Source organism: Hermetia illucens, chromosome 2 (genome assembly GCF_905115235.1).
Source record: "Hermetia illucens chromosome 2, iHerIll2.2.curated.20191125, whole genome shotgun sequence".
In the NCBI taxonomy this organism is placed as follows: domain Eukaryota; kingdom Metazoa; phylum Arthropoda; class Insecta; order Diptera; family Stratiomyidae; genus Hermetia; species Hermetia illucens.
In genome coordinates this window covers 123,508,128-123,525,496 of record NC_051850.1, presented here as the reverse complement: position 1 = coordinate 123,525,496, position 17,369 = coordinate 123,508,128, and positions in this window count along the sequence as shown.

Below are 17,369 nucleotides of genomic sequence, written 5' to 3'. Positions count from 1 at the left end.
TTTTGATCGACTTTAAACCGGCCTATGAGAACGTAGTCGCGGTAAAACTGTACACGGCCATGAGAGAATTCGGTATCCCGATGAAATTAATAAGACTGACTAGGCTGACCCTGACCAATGTGCGCGGCCACATAAAAACGGCAGGATCACTCTCGAGACCATTCAGCATCAACAACGGTCTAAGACAAGGGGATGCTCGATCATGTGTCCTCTTCAACCTCGCCCTAGAATAAGTGATTCCCGATGCGGACGTAAGTGCGAGAGGCACCATCGTCTTCAAGTCCACCTAATTAATGGCCTACACTGAAGATATTTACATTATGGGAAGAACAACTCGAGATGTACAGTCAACCTTCATCCAGATCGAGCAGGCGGCGCAAGATCTTGGGCTGCACAATAATAAAAGCAAGACAAAGTACATGGTCACTTCGTCGGCGCCAAAAGCGAAATAACGAACAACTTCTAATCGCACTGGTCAAATGAGGAGAGTAAACATAGAAGACTACAACTTTGAGACCGTTGATAATTTCTCCTATCTAGGGTCGAAAATCAGAACGGATAGCAGCTATGATGATGAAATTTGTGCACGGTTGTTGGGTGCCAACAGGGCCTATTTCAGCTTGCGAAAACTATTTCGCTCGAGACATTATAGGGTCACAGGGTCAAAGCTCTTACTGTATAAAACAACGATCTTGCCAGTTCTTATGTATCCCTCGGAAAACTGGGTTCCTAACAAAAAAATTACGAACTCTTGGCGGCGTTCCAGAGAAGAATTTTTCGAAGAATTTTTGGCCCCGTTCATGAGGATGGATGATTCCGTAGCCTACATAACGACGAAATCTATGAACGATACCACGACCGTATGGTTGTGGATGAAATCCGGTTCAACATGTTGCGGTGAGAGACAGGCAGACCTTGTGTGAGACGGAATGATGGCGTAGGTTAGGATGCCAGACAGCTTTTAGGGATATCGAGTTTGTGGACATCGGCCCATAACCGGGATGTCTGGAGTTCCTTATTAAGGCAGGCCTATACCGGTTTGATGTTGATTTGATGTTTCCTCGAAATGATAGCTATGAAATTATTTAAAACATTTTTTCTCCACTGGAGAAGCATTCCTGCAGTTAATATCGGGAGTGCCCACATTTGTTTTGAACCACTTGTCGCATCGTGTTAGGTATAGAGCAAGTAAGTTCCTGCAAGTTTCTATTTGAATATTTTTCCATTCGTTCTGGCAAAGTTACAGAAATCGTCCTTTTTCCCAATAATTTTAAACGAAACTTCCTTTTTATAACACCCAATCAATTTTCAATTGGGTTTATGGTCGAAGAATGAACAGGTTTTCCAATCACTTGTATGCTGTAATACTTAAGCAAACGTTTTAACACTTAAGCCGATGTCTCAGTTGGAAGTGTGTTTTGGGTGATCATTTTGTTACAACGACCAAATCCAAGGCATATTTGACATTCATCCATGACAGCTCCCAAGATATTTTTATACATCAATAATGTCATGGTGCCGAGAATGAGATATGTTGGATCTACGTCTTACCAAAAAAACGCCATCGGCTGTAATGCCCTTTCCGCTGTGTTTCGATGCCTTACATGAAAATAGTGTGGAATTTTTGCCTGTAGGGTTACAGACTTGACGTGCATAATCATTGGAGCGCAATTAAAGATGAACTCGTCAGTACATAAAATGTTTCGCAACTTCTTCTCTCCTTCAAATTCATCCCACCCCAGATAACCCCTAGCTAACTTTCGCCCACTCCTTAAATTATATGGTCATAGCAAAGCAGCTTCCCTAGCTATTCTTCCGAGTAGATTTTCTGTCTGTCCCTGCATCCGAATCGTCCTAAAAGATACCACATCGTTTATATCGAGAGCAATACTCATTGAAGACATGAAAGGATCGTTTTTAGCAACTGGCAACAAAACACATCAAAAGCGACGAGTGCTTACCGCGTCCCACATAGAATGCAATTTGTATTTATTATACAAAGTAATATTTCTACTTCAGTCGCAAATACAAACAGTTTATATAAATTACTTGCGTTGAAAAATACCGGAAAATTTCTCTGAAACGTCCTGAACACGCCGAGGGTGTGAATTATATCCAAGTGAAACCGCCAATAGTTTGAGCCTAAGCTAGGCTAAAGCTAAATTATTGTTTAGGATAAGTGAGGGATCCTAAGTCCACATCCACTGGATGTTGGACTGGACCGAAAGTCCCCTTGGCGTGTTTTTCCGAATGTATAAAGGAGCGTTTTCCATCTGTTGCCACTCTCGGTCACGCCCCCAGGGCAGAGGTGATGCAGCGTCTGACGAGTTGCCTCTGCCCTGGACGAAACCGTTTGTCTCTATATTTTTTAAATCGTGATGAATTTGCTGCAAGCCTTACGGAGAAAGTATACGGGGAGAACATCAGACTCCTCAACAACACCTTACTCGATATTATGTCGAGCCAATAGTTTGCTTACAAGTTTATGAGCTTCCTCAACTGATTTGTTCGGTGAAGTTAAAGGTGGTCCAACAAAATCTAACAGAATGAGTGCATCTCATTGCTTAGCAAAGCAACAAGTAGAATTGTTGCCCATTATGATTATGTGGCATATACCTCCAATTTTGCCATCTAGTCAATTTCTCTTGAGAAAACTGGCATTTACCAACCAAAGTTCAAAGAAGTCCTTGTATGCAGAAATGTCGACTATTCTTATTTCTTCTTCGGCGCGGAACACTGAGCATCCCATCTAATGTGTCGGTCATTTATCGAGATTCTATTTGTTATCTCCTTCATTGTCTCTTTTGATGGTAAAGGTTTTAGCTATTACCAAATTTGGCATGCCTACAAGATCAGTATTAATTAAATACCAAAGCTTTTTTGGAATTCAGTGTGGCAAGTACAATAAAAGGAACGGCAAGTAGAGAGAGATGGGCAAAGAAACACAGTCGTTGGCGTAAGCAAAAGAAGAGAAAATAGGTTTAGCACTGCAAGAGTCCTCTTCGGCAAATATTACCTGTATATCGATATTATGTACGTCCTTCCCCGTTCTGACAAAGCAACTTATAGTGAAGTAACAGATAGAATCGGATAATTGTGTTCAGAGACTTCTATCGGTCGCACATTACGTTCATTATCGACGAAAATTATATACGCCTCCTCACAGTCAAGAGGTTGAAGTCAATGAGCCAAGATAACTCTATTGACTTCAAGTTCAAATAGTGTTTAGTCCAGCTATTGCCATCGATAACCCTTTCTCTAACTCTTTCCATCTCTTCGCTCTCCTTATCGATTCGACCAATAACGAAATTGTGTATGACTTTTTGAATGCTGAGATAAAGAAGCACAATAGATCATCAGAACCCTGTCCCGATAGTAGTTTCAGACATTTAAGGAATCAACGAAATATACATTGCAAAATTATTTAAAGGACGACTTGAAGACGTACCACACTATCCACGGTCAATCTGATGCAGACTATCTTCAATCCAAGCTGCAATCTCTTAAGCGTTGGTGCTAGAGCATGCCTGCATTGTCTGATAACCAGCATACCAATAGCGCAGCGACAGAATCGAATCTATCCAGAAACAATTCTTACTTTTTGTATTGGGGCCGTTATGACCCGCGCAATTTTCAAAAAATCCCCTCCCTATAAGTACATTCTGGATCTAATACACATATTTAATGACCCTTTCATTCAGGAGAACACGAACGACAGCCTGTTTCATCTTTGATTTTATAAGTGGTACAGTTAATGTTGATAATCTTCCTATTAAGATTATCTTTAACGACCAACCGACACGCCCTCAACATACATCTTAGCTTCAAGAATATTGGCATTGGATAGATATGGATATAATGAACGCATAACCAGATGCTGTTGAATATTCCACACTGTCAATTTAAATACAACAATATTACGTACATCGATAATTCGTATTTCCGGCTAATTCGTACAAATTTGCGGGACCCCAGAGTTAATTTTCTTTATTTTGCACTACCGATATTGGTAATCTCGATATTTCGTATACGAATTATCGAGATTTTACTGTATTAACCTTAATTGGAACCTCCTATCCTTATGATTCTATCTTAAACTTTAATTTACTTCTTTAACGATATCTAAGGTATAGTTGTTGTCAATATTACTTATTGCCTCTTGCTTTCTAAATCTTATTTCCATGTAGTACTTATTACCAGTAACCTTGTTATGATTTATTTTATATATTGCATTATACCATAGAATTGGTAAATTAAAAGAAATATAAATTCCGCAGGATTTCGTCCTTTTCGATATTATCGTCAACCTTCCGTCAAACAGCTTAGCGCTCTGAACCTGTCACTGAACCATCCGGGCATACCAACCAATATTACTACTAAATTTGAAGGATGTAGAACAGCCAAATTACCGTCCGATCTGGTTTCTGCCCTATACCATGAAGATTTTTGAAGGCATTCTTTTCAACCGTTTTCGTGACATCGTTGAAATAACCGCGAATCAAGCCGGTTTTGTTAAGAACTACGGAACTACTTGGCTACTTGAATTCAGATTAGGACAGACGAGCCGACCTCGCTTGTGGACGGGACGAGGGCTAAAGAAAAAGATAGGGGGTGATGCCATTTCAAGCACAGCTCACCGTTGGCTTAGTACACCGGCCCGAGGTAATCTACTTAGTCAGCTCAGGTCAGATCGATGTCACTGACATTGATAATGCCTATTTCATTAATATTGCTCCCTCTGAGCCGGTCAATCCTGTTTTGAAATAGTTGCTCGACATCAGCTTTGTTGGGAAATGCCAGGAATACTTACTTAGAGCAGTGTGTTGACCGCTGAATGTTCGAATTCGACAGTGTCTATGAACAGAACAATGAGGACTGGCAAGAGGGCGTTTCCTTGATGAATACCGACAAAGATACGGATTGGTTTAGCTGCACGTGTTATATTTCGATCGCGGTAGAGCAATTGAGCAATTAAACCCGCCTTACGGGTTCCCCTGTTATTAGCTTTTGTCACAAATGCATTTCAGATAAGTTTATTCGACACACGGTCTAAGGCCTCCCCAAGATCCAGAAATGCAGTCATCTTGGTATAAACCAAAATGCGGAATTACAGTATTTAGATTCTGCAAGGAGATAAGTAAAACTCTATTGGCGACCATTAAGTTATATTTTTATTACAGATACAATTTAGTTTTTTATGCTGGAATAAAAACATCCCAATCTGCCGTTCCAAATTATTTCATTTTTATTAACCCTTTTTTAAATTTATACATTATTTATTAAAGGAATAAATTAATGACAGGTGATAAATGAGGTGTCAGGGGAATCACCAAGCGAATGTGCTTCACATCTAGCTAGACCTTCTGCAATATTCATAATGGGATAATAGGATGAAGTTGTGGTTTCGGTTATGTAATAAATTAATTATGGACAATTCACCACTTAAGATTTCCCATCACTTTGCCGGTTTTCAAACGACCCGCAAGTAATCTTAAGCTGATAGATTTCTAGCTCCGCTTGCTATGTTTAGCTGTTAGCCGTGACTTTTCTTGACAGATTCAAGGAATCAACACCACTGTGCATTCCTATCGGTACGAAAAAAAGCAAATACGAGCGTAATGCCATTTGCGTAAGCTTTTCCTACTCTAAAGAATGTAATGTAACTCTCACATTCTAACGCCGATGGGTCCGCGCAAGGAAACATTTTCAATTTCGATATTTTTCCATGTTTTCATCTACTCCATGAAATAGTATCTTATGGAATCAAATACCTGAAAAAACACCACCTGTGTCCAGTATGCTTGTATTGATCTACGGCTATGACGCTGGATTAGAGCCTCCATAACTGGTCTAACCTCAGCACGACAAGTGTTCGAATGAGAATTTATGGCAGCCAGTATGTAATAAATTTTATTAAAAGTGCCAACATCGGATCTATCGTCTGCCATAAGAACTTTTAAGTTCCAATCCAGGCATGACGCAGTTCGTCGTTGTTGTCATTCCATTGCGTGATTGTTGCTGCTGCCAGCTTAGAACATGTCTTACGGCTGAGCATTATTAAAAATCGTATTTTATTCGTAAAGTGTCAATGGTGCTGATACTGATGGAGCCATTAGGTAACCGGGCGATTTCTATGACATACTCGGATCTCAATTTTAATGCTAGCAATTTAGTACGCGTGCAAATAGCCTACACTTCGACATGACTGGTTATCTATAGTTATTTAACTTCTATCGGACACTATCTCGCTACCAGACTTCTCAACAGGAAAACCTTCGAATTTTCAGTGACTGGTTAGAAAGTTTCTGTGACCATATTTGTCCGAAGTTGGAAGAGTTGTTGTTCTTGGGGAAGAGAATTCAAACTTCGATTCGATAACTGGCACTTTGACGCTGAAAAATCATTCTTTCACGAACACCAAACATATCACTCTGGAGTCTCAATTATGTTTGTTGTTTATATGTGACTATTTCTGAAGTTTACTTAATTAAGTATTACAAATGAATAATTATAAATGAAAAACTCTCTAAAGAGTAGGACTAATTACATTTGCCTTCCTGCACGTTTATGAATATGAAAAAAAAGTTTAGTCGTAGAAGCCTCCTAACACACTCCTCTTACAAGAACAACGAAACCTATCTTTAACTTTCATTCAGCAGTGAACATTTTTGTTCTGCCTCCTCTATTTTATGGTATCTACGATACTTCATTGTTCTGATTTCGAAATCGACCCAATAAACATTTTCTTTGGCATAACAGGAGCAATCCGCGCACGGTTGTTGTCAGCCAATAGAGCCTATTTCAGCTTACAAAAACTGTTCCGCTCGAAACGTCTGCCCATAGGGTCAAAGCTTTTACTGTACAAGACAATGATCTTGCCAGTCCTCATGAATTTCTCGTAGTTTTGGGCTCTTAGCAAGAAAATATGCCAACCCTTGGCTGCGTTCGAGAGAAGAATCCGCCGAAGAATTGTTGGTTCTCTACATGAGGATGGACGATTCCGTAGCCTACACAATGACGAAATCTATGAGCGATACCATGACCGTCCGGTTGTGGATAAAATCCGGCTCAATAGGTTACGGTAGGTGGGTCACTTAATCCGTATGGATGAGGATGATCCCACCCGGAAAGTCAATAAGGGCAATATCTATGGTAGAAAAAGAAGACGAGGCAGACCCTGCCTAAGATGGAGCGATGGCGTAGGTGGGGATGCCAGACAGTTTTTAGGGATATCGAATTGGGGAACCGGGATGTCTGGAGTTCCTTATTAAGGCAAGCCCAGACCGGATACCGGTTGTTGCGCCGTTGATGATGGTGACGATAGCAGGAGCAAATTCCGGAAAAAATGATAATGTGAATAATATTGCAAACTATCTCAGACGGTAGGACGGGAAGTGGAGACTATATCACATTTTCTTTCTAGATTTGCAGATCCTGAAAGGAGCATGAACGTCCTTTATAGAAACTTCCAAAAAGTTGTGACAATTTACAATTTTATTCATGGTGTGGTGTATGGTAGCGAAGTGGTTGTTATTTGGGGCAGCTGTACGTCCTAAATCAGCACATTTTTCACAGCGTATTCTACGCTACATTTCTTGAGATTAGGCAAGGTCACGAACCTTATGGACATCACGTTAGCCTTCACTCGCAGAGGCAACAAGAGTCCCCTTCGGGGCGTTGCCCAGCAACTACACTCATACCACGGAAAAGAGCATATTTAATGGGGTGCCAATGCTCATAAATATCTCCAGAGAGCTGTTAAGGATGTTTGCTATTCGGTCAGCAAGATAGTTTCTTTACTGCTATTGCTGTTCTAAGCGACAATCAACCGACAAATAAAGCACTCAGGTCGTACCAGGCATATTCCAAGCTGATATGGGAATGCCTTAATAGACTAAACACACAGGACCCGATCAAAAAGGTTTGATTACTTTGGGTTCCAGACCTTATTGTGTTGTAGCCAGTCAGTTGAAACTTCACTTTTATGACAGACTCTGCTTGGAATCCCGCTGAAAACCGCAAATTTCTCATTACTGCCATTACGGTTACCAAGACCTTATTCCTCTTCAACTTGTAGGCAACAATTCAGCGAAGTTAGACTGGTCTGGTTTTGTGACTAAAGATTAGCCTTTCCATCAAATCATGTCTGTATTTGTACATTTTTGGTAAAGTACTCCAAAAGAATAACTAGTTCTGTTTCGATTGTACAGACCGAAGGAGGATATTAGTTGATAAATAAACGGAAAGCCATCTAGTAGCGAACTTAGTTATTCGGTGGGAAAGTATGTTGTACTCCAACCATAATATGGGAAGCAGAAACAGGTCTGATTTGGTACCATAAGCAGCTCGTTTGTGACTCTGCATGAGGTGAATAGCGCCATAACAATTACTTTCGCCTGGCTATTGGCGCATTATTTTTATTTTAGCGTATTCACGCAGGATCCTTTCATTCTTATTTCGAAGTCACTTCCTATCCCGGATGTAGGATCTATACCCCGCTGCGGTCAACCAAAGAGCCAACAGTGGTTTCCTAAACATCCGGTAAGAATTTGCACCTTTGGTAAAACCGGCGTGAGTTTCGTTAAAATCGGAACCTGAAATAAGTACTGCTATCTCAACGCGCTGCAGCAATTTTAAACCACCAAACAAATATGCATATTTTTAATTTTTGTCTATTGACCACCGCACCCTGCGCTAAGAAAAGGACTATTAACGCATATTTGTTTGGTAGTAAAAGTGGTTATGGTGTCAATTTTCTTAAGAGCATCTTCCTTCCTAGCGGAGGAACCTAGAATCGGAAACGTAGAGCAAAACGGCAAGAAGCCTGACCCAACTGTAAAGTAGGGATAAACAAAGTCATGAGTTCAGCCAAACAGTCGTCCTGGGGGAGGGGAGGTCTATGGGCTTTGTAAAAAGCGACAAAAGGTGGAGAAATTTGTAGGAAATCTTGGGTGAATTTCAGGTGAGCTCCGTTAGAAACCACCTGACGTGGCAAAAAATGGACTCTACTCACCGCGGATCTACTTATGCCTGAATGGATTAACAACTATATTATGTTCGGGAGGTTGTCAATTGTATCAACGCACGATTCGCTAAAAGCGCTTCAGCCCACCCCCCTTGGATATCACTACATTGCGTAGCCTTCAATGAAGTTATGTGACCTATCTTCTTTGGCCGTCATGTGTCTTGCATTGGCCATTCCAGACACACTCCCTGTTGACGTTACCTCGAGTTTTCTCGAAATCGTTGAGTATCGTAGTGATGTTAACTCCGCGCTGCTTCTCGATTGCAACAAGGGTATAAATGTGGTCGGTGCAGGAGGCTTCAGGCCTGCTTCTGTCTGTTCTATGACCATTAAGCTTTTGAAGTGCGCCGCGATACGCTCCTGGATGAGTGCAGCTAATATCTTTGCTACAGCAGAGAGCACGCAAATAGTCCTCCAGTTCTGGCTCTTAAGACGACTGCCCCTCTTTTGAATCTTAACTATTATCCCCTTCTTCTATTGACTGGAAAAGATTTCAGATTTCTAGTATTTACAAACCGCAGGAAGTAACAACCCCGTAGCCACTGCAGGGGCTGCGTTCCACTGGGAGACTGCGACGGTGGCTCTAATCTATTTGAGTGCATTGATGATAGTGGTAGTATCGGTTCCGTTTGGAGGGGCAGATCTTACCCGCATGTCACCTTTTTTTCTTTTGCCATGTCATCTACAAGAGGAGAGGATTGAGAATTATGGAGAAGTGCTTGTTCCAAAAAGAACACCGGCAAAATGCCTCACAGGACCTTCGAAAAAATTACGATAGGTCGCAAGGTGTTTCGCGATGTGCTATATGATGCATACTTTTTTGTCATTTGCGGCAGCTTTTCGTATGAGCGCAATGGTGAAATTCCTTATGTCATAGCTTACACTACGTTTAACTTGTTATACTTTTCCGTGGTAACGGAGCGCCAGCGCATCGCGCTCACCTCCTAACAAACAACAACAAGCTCCCAGCTTCTTACGTTCACCAGTTTACCTGAATGTTTCGGCTTTTGTAACTTCCTTTTAAAATGTGGCCGACATCTTCACATATACCAAAGACAAAGGTGCTTTTGATGGCGATGCAATGCTCATCAATATGTGCGGGTGAGTTGTTTAAAGTTTTCATACTGCTGGACGAAAGCACAATTGTTGGGAAGGCCTGTACCGAATTTAGCTGGCCGGCGTTCTTCTTACCTGCGAACATATGCAGTAGAAGTATATATCTTGTTAAGCAGATACAGAAGATAGCCCCTAAATCTACTGCTAATTGCATCTGGGCGAATCCAGGCGAAACACCAATGACGAAGTACTGAAAGCTACACAAAACGCCAAATTTCGCACTATTCTAAAATACAGAAGCACATTGCCGTAACGGGGGGGGGGGGGGGGGGAGAATACTTTCCAAACCCCCCAATCTTACTTCGCTTGTACCTAGGGCGTCCAGCTTATATCGTCGGAATTTTCTCTCAATTTGTCGGTACATTCCAGAAACCAATTATTAGTCTTTTTCGATTGCGGAATGTCGTAGCCAAGAGTTTAGTCACTATCCGAGATGTTGGAGTAGTAGTAAAAATTCGAAATTTATAGGTTGCTAGCCCACAAATGTCTATGGTTTCTAGTCGTCTTTTACGACAAGCAGGGGATACCACTAATCAAATATTAATCATTAATCGCAACCTCACAGGGGGGTCACTATCTCATTGTCGTAGAGACGCAATGAATAAATAGCAAACACTATTGAAGGTTCAACTTAATCCCTGAGACGCATGAGTGTTACACTGCCATGGGACTGCAGTAAGAAGAGAAGAAAAAAAGATCTTTCTCAAAAGACCTTGGGACTATCTTCGCCAGAGCTTTTGACCAATGGATAACCTGAATTCCTTACATATTCCGATATATTCTTTTGAGAACGATGAGAAATTTATTCGCTGGGTTACCTAGAGGAGGCGGGACTGTTATTGATAACTTTGGATAACACTTAAAAACTCCGAATTCAATCCTCAATTACTTCAGAAAGCTTCCTGTAAATACGGTTTGATGTGGATTAAGTATAAACCATCATTGGAGTCCAAAAGAAACACTGTAAAAATCTAAGTTTAAGAGCCCCTTGTACTCTTCCCATCCATCATAGTCTTGGAAAAATTGTAGGGTTTTCCAATGAAAGTTTCTATTTATCAAGAAACAATCTGGTAACTATTTCAGATAATTTCATCTCATTTTAAATAAAACCGACGATCATATAATAAACCGGCGGTTATGCAACGACAGAAAAAAGTGGAAATGAAACGCAGTCAAACACTAATTTCGAAAAGCTGGATGGAAAAAGTTGTTTCGTTACTGGCAAACGGAAGCATCAAGCTCGATGTTAACCTTTATCCAGCTCTACCTTTTCGTTGTATTACGTTGGAGCCGAGTTCCATTTTCCTTCATTACTTGACCCAAACCGGCAGTCACCATTCCACTGATGATCAGTGCCTTGAAACTGTTTACGGCTTCGATTACTATTTTTTGTGTTGAGATAGGGTCGGTGAATGCGTCTACGCACAGAGTGCTCGTCTCTCGTAATGGTACGCCGTTGGACTACCAACTAAACTCCTCCCTGCGAACTAACCTGGAATCATTTTATATATTACTTTGCACTCGCAGCCTTCAAGCCAGAGAATCAGTTAACTAACCCTCCACCGGTCAAGCTCAATCTTCTTCTTTTTCAACAAAAAGAATCCTAATATAATGCGCAATACGACTCATCTGCAGTTCCTCAGCATCTCTCTGACAATTTCGGAAAGAGTTCCCCTGTCTCCGTATGACAAATTCCATCCCACCTTTCACAAGAGAAAATGGTGTGCCTTCCCTATCTTGTGCAGATAAGACGTTGGCGTTCTTTACAGGCAGCCACTTCTGTTGCGGCTGTAGATGGCTTTCCTTTTCGTAGCAGGGAGGGCATTGGGGATCACAGAGCGATAGGTAGATGCCACTTGCAAAGCTCCCCGTCTCTACACTTGGGCAAGGCGCTTACGATGCACCTCTTCATCAAGAATATTAGCCCATAGCACGGCGCCGTAGACCAGAACGGACTGCGTTGCTCCCATCAGAAGACGTCTCCTGGTAGATACAGGGCGCACACCATTTGCTATTAGTCGACTCAAAGCATCTTCGAGTCGAGAATTGAACCAAAGTATTTAATCGTTCGCTTTGACTCTATAGTCTACTCGTCGATCGATATGGGATGCAGGGTCGCAAACCACTTTTGCAAGGCTGAAACCATGAGCAGTCATCCGTCCCTTTTCCCGTCGCATCAATCATCAGCCTGCGTTGCGTCTACTCGACTGTGCGTCCAACAACAGGTCCCGCAATGCCCATAATCGACCAAGCGTGAATCTCCTGGCATGTCAACAGACTATCGTAGGAAGCTTTTAATAGGTCCGGTCTAGGATGGATTTCCGTGCTACGAGATATTGTAAATTTTGGTGGAAATCGTACTATTATCAAAATTAGTGTATGCGTCCAAAGTTATCTTGCTACATCCCGAGTCATCGCAAAATGCCAGCATAACAGTACACTGAAGTACACACTGACATACGGAAAGCGTATACCCTATATTTAGTGTGTGCAGCAAAGTGGAATGGAATTCGATGAAAATGGAAATTCAGCTACCTACAATTAAAGCAATTCAAAACAAGTAAAAGTGAAGCGCTCAAAACTTCTCATGGTTCCAATTAATTACAAACTCACCTTTAATTGAGACCACAAACCGCCAAAATAACGAACGAGGAAACGAGCTACCCGAGAGCTGGGTTACTCCATATAAGGCATATTCATTTATTTGAATATTTTTCATATTCAACAAATAGCGCCAGATATAATTGTGTATAAGGTATGGCTCTACTTCAAGTCTCACATTAAATACCTTCAATCTAACTCAACTACTTCTCTCAATTTCTGAACGCATCCTCTTTCTTCCAAATAAGGATCAAATTTTCATGCCCCATCAAAAAATCCGTCACCTGAATATGATAGTAACCTAAATTTATTTGCATTAATTAAGCAGCGAATTGTCGCGCGTTTCGAAAAACTGCAAGACACAACAAATGGACCAATTAAAAAAATATGTTACCTATTCAGAGGATACAATTGTAAGAAAAAAAAATTGAAACGGACAATTTTCTTTAAATGAGATAGAAAAAAAGTGAAAAGAAATATAGTAAATAACCCGCTGAAAAAAGGCAAGCATTTCATATTTTTCTATTCTCCGAATATTCCAAGTATCGTAAAAGCATTCTCCTCCCCAACATGGGGTGTCTAATAATATTCTTCTTGAACCATGAAGGGTGTAGTCAAATTATAACAGTTGTAACCCTTTCGCGGACGTGAAGCAATGCCGTTCGTTAATTAGAAAGTCCTTCGACCTGGTACCCATTTAATTAAGTCCTTTACACACTTATTAGCGAATGCTCGGGGTAAGCGAGTCTTTCCCCTTTACGTAATTTTCTGTAGAGCAAATTAAGTAAGTGGTTTTTATTGCTAGGAATTTTAAAGCTGTAGAAAATTATAACACATTTTTTTTTGCCATTGTATGAAATATGACGTTCAGTTGAATTATTACAAAGCAGCTGTGCTAGAGCAGATTTTTTCTAAAAGTATGGAAAAGACATAATTACAGATCGGTGTTCTGTAGAGCCTTTATACGCCTCAACTGAAATTTCATTTTGCAACTTAACATTCGTGGAAAGCAACAATCAATTTCTCCAAAAAGAAAACCATAGATTCCTTTGTTTCAGATAAATAATGAATTTAGAAAAAACCTAAATAATATGTTTTGCTTCCTTCCATAATATATGATCTATTCACTGCCACTTCCGCTCCCGATTACATCGTCTACGGGTAACTAGCTTCTCCATCGCCGAAGTTCTTGCCTTGAAATCATATCGAGCAAGCGTACTTCGATGACAAGCCCCTAACAAGTGTTAAAGAACGCTTGGAACTTTTGAGCAACGGTGGCGGTAACTTAACATGTGCTAAGACTAATATATAAGATAAGCATAAGTGGATCTAGCGCTGTTACTACTGACATCGTCTGCATAATCCACGTTTCCTAGATAAACCAAATGGATAAACGCCTTCGATGCTCCGCCCATTAATGCAAATGGGGAGTGTGTGATAACCAGCCAGCTTGAGAACATAGGTTTTGATGGTGCTTATTTTCAATCTGACTCTACTTGCTACTCGCTCCAAATTCACAGCCATTTGGCTAAGATTCATGACTCCACAGATATCATCGGAGTAGTGGAGGCGTTTGAGGATAGATGACAGGGTTCACTGAAGTGCCCAGGTCATCTGGGTAAGGCAGCACAGAGAACGCCACCGATGGCAAAAAAATATAATGTCGATGACAAGATGCATCTTTGGCGAACTCCGATTTCAACCTAGGATTCTTTCTAGACTTTACCTCGGTAGATAATGTGAAATTTTGCCCCATCGTATGTCGCCCTGATTAAAGTGACTGAACGAAATACCCTCCTACGTAGGGTACTCCAAACACACTCCCTGCTCACGCTGTTGAAAGCTTTCTCCACATCGATACAGAACAGGTGAAGCCAAAATGCAAGCTCCGCATTCTGTTCCAAAATGATTCGCAGAGTGTCGATATGGTCAATGCAGGAGAACCCAGAGTGAAAATTAACCTACTCTCTGGCGGTGAAGCTGGTGAGATGTTCCTTGATGTGCTCCATTTATTTTGGTTATTACTTTTGTATCAGCTGGAAGCAAGATAGGCAGGCTTTGCGTTCGAGTGGAAGTATCAGATCTGCGAAAACTGAAGAGGCAGGCATGAATTACTCTGCGGGGAAGTCGTCAATCCCAGCGTCTTTACTTCACTTGGGTGCGGAATTTTAACGGATGTAACAGGGCTAAAAACCGTGCTGCGTTCGCCATGGTGGACGAGGAGTCGACATTTAGTGCCCCTCGGAGAAAAGTTGATCAATTTCTGAGAGCATACGATTCTCAAATCATTCCTATCTGTAGCAGCTTGTGATCAGCACAATAATAAACTCCCTTTTATCACGGCGCGCACCACCTTGAATTTGCCAAGATTTTGCACCGTATATCTTATCCTCGCCATTATTCGCAGCCATCTACCGCTTCCGTTAATTGATCCGCTTCATGACTCCACAATCAGCCAGACCTTATGCTGCCCATCGAGACGCAGCCAACAACTTGAGAAGCATCTGGGGACAGTGCATTTTTATTGGCTGCGAATACTCATCAATGTTCTTAGATAGATTACTCAGTAAGACAGTTCTTCCACTGTGGAACAACAGCCGCATCATCAGGAAGACTACATGCAGAAGATTCAATTCCTACGGCATTCTTTAAAATTTTATTATGACAGAAAGTCATTGCACATGTACGACTACGATGGGAGTTGTGCGATAAAACTTTCGCGCATAAGTGCTATTGTTAGTGCCGTATATTTGACGCAGAAAACTGGGGTGCACCCACGTGGTAGCATCTGTCATAACAATATACATTGCACGGCTGTTTATAGCTTCCCTCATCTCTGCGGAAAAAAACGCAGAGCTTCCTTAAAGATTCATTTCGGATTAATGGTAATGGATTTTAATAGAATCGCTGAGCGAATGATAGCGAATGAGCGAATACATTAACCACATGGGTCAAGGGGCACTTATCTACCTCCTCTTTACCCTAAAGGTAAGCGTGCCCCTTTGCCGCTAGATTTGCTCCTCCTGTATAATAACGCAGCATATAAGCGGTCAATATTTAATTTGGGGTGAGGCAGCTTCCTGTGAGAAACTATGAACTCAACACGCAAGCGAAAGTATCCAGAAGACTATTTCTGAAGCTACGGTTGCCTGCAAGATGTCAGTTGAAACGCAACTGACCTTATGGCAAGTTCTATGCTCAAAACATCCACCATTATCGTTACGGCCACCAAAAGCATGTTTCATCATTAGATGTCCAAACATTGTCTAACCCATCCATTCAGATCCCCTATGATGATCAGAGTTCAAAATTAGCAAACCTCTTCTGAAGCTCGTGTAATTGCTTACAATACGCATCCTTCTCAACTATATCAGAAATCTCTGTTGGCGCATAGCAATATACGCTTTTGATATTTGTTAGTCTGGACCGCAATCTTGCCCTCAGAGTCCTGTCAAAAATCGACTTCCAGCTCCAGAGGGCACGCTTTTCATTTGATATTCAGCATATACTCGTATATTGCATGAAAGAAAATTTTACATCCCTTTTTTGTTTGAATGGAGTCACTTCTTCCCCACTTAATTTATAGCGGTACCAGTCATTTTATAGACGCTGGTTACAACAAAATGCAAAGATGTTCAGGAGATAAATTTGAGCAGTTCTAAAGGATCAACTGAAACTGGAGGGTATGCGGGATACCGATGGAACACAGAACTATGTCTGTGACCTCAGCGAGAAGGACACCCCTTGCAGGTAAAGTTCGCATCAGATTTATCGTGTAAAGGCTACTAGTGCAAATAGCACTAAGGAAGGTCTTTCATTTTCGTACCTATGGCAAAGAATTACACGAACGTTGCCGGCAGATCCAAGTCGTGGAAAGGAAAATTATCTATTGCAATAAGAGCCCCTAATGTTTTCTATACAGGATAGCTAAAGATCCTGATTCTGGTAGTACGCAACTTTAAGACCATTTTAAGTACGCTACAAAGTGAGAGTCAACTAGCCGAACTTAGAGCACTGCTCAGCTGCTCATAATCTGTTACCAGAGGTCTATAAAAAGGGAAGCTGTTTCGAAATTGCCTGCGAACAACACAAGAATCTCTATTAATCTTTTTGGGAAATGGGCCGGGGTAAATTGAGCTTTGTAGCCCCTAACAAAACATTGCGAATACAACTTTATGAGTGTTTATATTGATGACTTCAAAATTTACAGCTGTTATGCCGCACCAAGCGTTTTGATATGTGCTGCATTATTATAATATATTAACCGGATTAATGAGAGCCAATTTTAGTAAGAATGGCGAGAAGCAAGTGATGGGGAACGGATCTTACTCGAGTTCTTCTCATGTCTAAACTAGTCTATTCTCGTTAATATTGCAAGTGCAAAACCATTTAGGCAGAGAGAATCAGTCAATGTCTAACCTTTGTAAGTGATTCACTGACAAAGCGTTTAAATTGGCACATAAGGATCACTAGGCGATGTATTTACTATATATCTGGGTTGACAAGCAATTCCACGATGAAAAATCGGTTGTTTCTGAAAGTTACTTATTAAGGACACATTTGACACACTTTAGAATACCAAGTTAACTGTAGAGAGGACGTCACCGATATCCCAGCCTTTATATCA